The sequence below is a fragment of the Plectropomus leopardus genome, unplaced genomic scaffold (assembly GCF_008729295.1).
Source record: "Plectropomus leopardus isolate mb unplaced genomic scaffold, YSFRI_Pleo_2.0 unplaced_scaffold13587, whole genome shotgun sequence".
Classification (NCBI taxonomy): Eukaryota; Metazoa; Chordata; class Actinopteri; order Perciformes; family Serranidae; genus Plectropomus; species Plectropomus leopardus.
Genome location: NW_024614488.1, coordinates 1 through 3,434, shown reverse-complemented (window position 1 = coordinate 3,434; position 3,434 = coordinate 1). Strand labels below are relative to the sequence as shown.

At 33.7% G+C, this 3,434-nt stretch overlaps 1 long non-coding RNA gene across 1 annotated transcript; it reads left to right on the top strand.

The window, feature by feature from the left end:
• The first annotated feature begins 626 nt into the window (after window positions 1–626).
• LOC121964004 lies at window positions 627–2,236 on the top strand. The gene is made up of 3 exons (XR_006107308.1): window positions 627–684; window positions 767–859; window positions 1,268–2,236. It is a non-coding gene; the product is annotated as an uncharacterized LOC121964004 (long non-coding RNA).
• Window positions 2,237–3,434: the final 1,198 nt, after the last annotated feature.

The following is a 3,434-nucleotide window of genomic DNA, read 5'->3' as shown; positions in this document are numbered from 1 at the left end:
CCAGTTAACCTAACCTGCATGTCTTTAGACCAAAACCCACACGAACACGGGACAACCTGCAATCTCCCACTTTGAAGACATGTCAAATAGAAATTAGAATTACTTTTTTCTTTTCTATTATCATTTTGGATATATTTTTTGAGAAGCATGTGTACCGCAGTAATACAGATTTCCTTGGAGGAAAAATCATGCCTTGTTGCAGATATTTAACACAAAAACACACAATCCAAAGGAGTAAAGGAGGTCAAACAAGACAAGAAAATAAGTAAACTATACAATAAAAAATATTAAAAAAAAAATCAATACTAAAAAAGTGTGTCACTATAGTACTTTTAAGTCCATTTTTATTGGAGAGCCTGATTTTACTCAAGTTCTACTTGTCTTTGAAGTGTTTTTTATTTCCTCAGTTTTATACATCAAATTGATTTTTGATTGTCTTGATTTTTAGACTTTTCTGTTTCTGTTTTATTTTACTGCCCTGGAAAGGATTTTGTATTGCTGTTTTTGAAAAGTGCTCTATAAATGAAGATTATTATTATTATTATTAAGGAGATCATTATTTTCTCCAAATATTTTTGAATTCCCCCAGTGTGTCATTTGTTTCTTACTATTCTTACCTTTAAATAGATTCTGGGTTACTTACCAGGCCAGGGCAAACCAATTAATGTGACTTGTGGAGTTAAGGTAAGTATACATAAACATTTTTAATTTGATCTCAGCAATATGTCTGAAAATGTTAAGGAATCATAACTTCTGTCTCTTGCAGAGAGGACCTCCAGAAGCCTTGGGAGAAGTCCAATTTTTTCCTAAAAGCATTTTTGACCTGAAGTACTATCCATACTATGGGAAGCTCAGACATGTGAGTGAGAGAGTTTCATCCTTGTGGGTAACATAAAGACAATGTGATTTAAAGGGGAACTACTCCCATTTTCAATATGTTGTTCCTATGGTCTAAAGACAATTAAAAAATATGACCATGTCCCAAAATTCAAAATCTAGATAGCAAAAATGCAAACTTGCAGTGTAAAGTCTGGAGCTGCTTCATCGATAGTGAATGATTAAAGATGTTCGATATGGTTAAACATGATGACATCACAAGTTTGAGACTTACTTCTCTGGTTTCGTGCTTTGTGAGAGAGTAGCTAAAGTTCACAGATATTAATTTAACTTTCTTCGGCTGTGGAAATAACATCTTGGATTCCTAAATTTAGGCGATGTTTCTCTCTAAATAATTGTGTCTCGTCCTCTCACGTCTCTGTTTGCTCAGGTAAACTACTCTTCACCGGTGGTGGCTGTGCGTTTTGCAGGAGTGCAGTACGACACTCACGTCCAAATACAATGCAAACTGAACGGAAAGGGCATCGTCAATGATTCACCCACTGATCGCTACCTGGGCAGTGTGACCTTCACCTTGGATGTCGGAGCGTAAGGCCAACATCTCGCTGCCAGCAGGATGCTCCCATGACAATGAGGCAAGAAAATGTACAAGAAAAAACATATGTTGAAGCATTATTTTCCATGAAATATGTAATTTCCCTCACCTTTCACTTAAATATCCACATCTTCTGCTGTGAAATTCCTTAAGAAGTAGATATTTACTCTCGTGTTTCTGTTGTGTCTTTGTACCTTGAGCGTGCTACTGGCACCTGCACCCACAACAAACAGTGCTGAGCACAGGACGAGTGCGTAGAGTGAGTTACAATTCCTGATATTTTGTAATGAAATAAATAATTAGCGAGATTAATCAAACTAAATTACACTCTGCCCAATAGTTAGCATTTCTGGCTATGCAAATCCAATTATGACTTAAAACATTACTAGGCGATTAGAAAATATTGTTGTATCGGGTTAGATTTTGGTTTTGTGTGCACAGTTTTTGTGTGACAGAGTGTACTAATTTTGTTTTGAATTATATTTTTCAAACATGTATATTGTAAGAATTCAAAGAACTATCATGCAAACACTGAAAGCAGGACTTGTACTGTACTTACACAGTAAAAAAAGATATAATAAATGACTGCAAATACACTATTACTATATTTTTGTTGAATAGAGCAGTATTATACATTTATGATAAAGCATCACAAGCCACTTCTTGCCTTCTTTTGTAAAAACATTTGCTTTTGAAAATGAAATACTACACAAGACTGATCAATAAAGAGACATGCTGTACTGTGAAATAGTTTGTGAAAGGTCTGTACCATTTTAAAAAGTATAACTATTTTGTGATAGAATTAATCCTGTCTGAACTGTGCTACTAAACATGGTATAAATGTTGTATTTATTCCTATTATAGTTCTTATAATAAATACAATGTTCTGGTATGTACTCTAAGTTTTCTTCCACGTGGGATTATCAGGCTGCATCAACTTAAAAAATATTTAATACATCTCTGTTGTTTTCAGTAAAACTCTACAAATAGTGGGCTATAGTTTATTAATAATATATCGATGATTATCGTTAAACTTTACCTTTTCTTAGAGGTTAACACATTACTAAATTTATGATCATTTTGAACAGCTCCCTCAGAAATCTGCCACCAAAAATTAGACATTACTGTTGCTGTATAACATAAAATATGGTTAAATACGGTTGATTTTCATATCCTCGACATTTCTGATTAGTGTTAAGATTGATTTTTACACATCACTTCCAAATAATTTAGATTTCTGTTTCCATAGTTTTATAACAAGTTTGTGTATCAGTGTCTCACAGAGTCCTTTTGGGCTGACAAAGAGAATGAATAGTCTATGCATGCTCACATAACTCATGAAACATGAAATATATCCTTATTTTTTTGTAAAAAGAGTAACAATCAACAGCTATAGCTATAGCAGGTCATCTCAAGCGGGACAGGCATTTCTGGATCGAATTTTATGGCAATCCATCCATAGTTGTTGAGACCACAAACATGAAGCCTCATGGTGGCGCTTGCGTAAAAGTCCAGGGATCAACAAAGTCGTAAGGGTTCATCCTCCGGGGATTATGAAAAATCGCATTAAATTTAAATTAAATTTTGTACCAATCCAGCTAATAGTTGTTAATATATTTTTAGTTGGGATGAGACTGGTGGATTAACAAACAGACAGACAATGTGGTCACGTCTGTATTTTCTAAATTCAGGATTTGTAAGACTCTCATATCTTTTACTCAAGTAAAAGTAGCAATATTACTGTGAAGAAATACTTTGTAATGTATGAAAGTCCTGCATTCAAATCACACTCAGGTAAAATGTATTTTCTATATTTTTAATTAGTTATGCATTTATACGTGTAGATCACTTTAATGTTGCAGCTAGTAGGGGTAGAGCTCATTTTCAAGCAGCTTTACTCGGCAGTATTTAACATAATTTATTAGCTGATTTATAATTTTGTATTAATAATCTTTGTAAGAAAGTTTGCTAGATATATCAAGACATTTATGGGTGTAAAAAT